An 869-nucleotide genomic window follows, 5' to 3' on the forward strand; every position below is an offset into this window, starting at 1 on the left:
GGGGGGGGGGGGGGGGGGGGGGGGGGTCTTTGCCTAATGACTCACATTCGGGTCATTCATGTTTCATCTTTTGTCTTTAAAAGAAATCGTGGATATGTTTTTTTCTTTTGTCCAAAAGTTTGGTCTGTTCTTGAGGTATGGTTTTTCTTTATAAAATAGGGAAAAAAAAAAGCTTGGATTAGGTTTCAATATGAAGAAGCTTAAGAAATCGTGGTCTCAATGTCTTCCTACAAAAGATAAATTTCTGCCTCACTACAACAATGTTTGTTTCTGCCGTCATTGTCGTAAAGAAAAATACAATTTCTAGTAACATGATCTGACCTCACTGTGTTTGGTTATTTTTGAACTTATAATAAATTAGTATGTAGATTGAGTTGAGTTGTACTTGATAGTTCACAAGTGTACCACCTTGCTAAAGGATGAATGTACTTGATTGAGTTTAAGCTTTTATGTTAGTTGCGATCACTTGTGGTTCATGAAGTCCTGTAAGAGGACAGTATGAACAGAGTTGCAGTTAATTGAGATAATCTTCTACAAGTGCATGTAAAGCAAATTGTATTCTTCCCGCAATAAATGGAATCACAAGAGCATCTTGCTCAGCTGGATAGTACAACTTTGTGATGTGAAATAACCATATGTTATCATGGAAATTAAAAGAACAATTTATTGTTATTTTTAATTAACTGATCTGTTATACTGTACCCAACAACAACAAGAATTTATTGTTATTTTTAATTAACTGATCTTTTAAATGGACTACAGAATTTTCAACTTCTGCAGACTTCATCAGAGGCTAATATAAAGAGGCGGACACTTAGGGTGTGTTTGGTATGAAGGAAAATGTTTTCTTGGAAAACAAGTTGATTTTT

Source organism: Solanum stenotomum, chromosome 2, assembly GCF_019186545.1.
Source record: "Solanum stenotomum isolate F172 chromosome 2, ASM1918654v1, whole genome shotgun sequence".
Classification (NCBI taxonomy): Eukaryota; Viridiplantae; Streptophyta; class Magnoliopsida; order Solanales; family Solanaceae; genus Solanum; species Solanum stenotomum.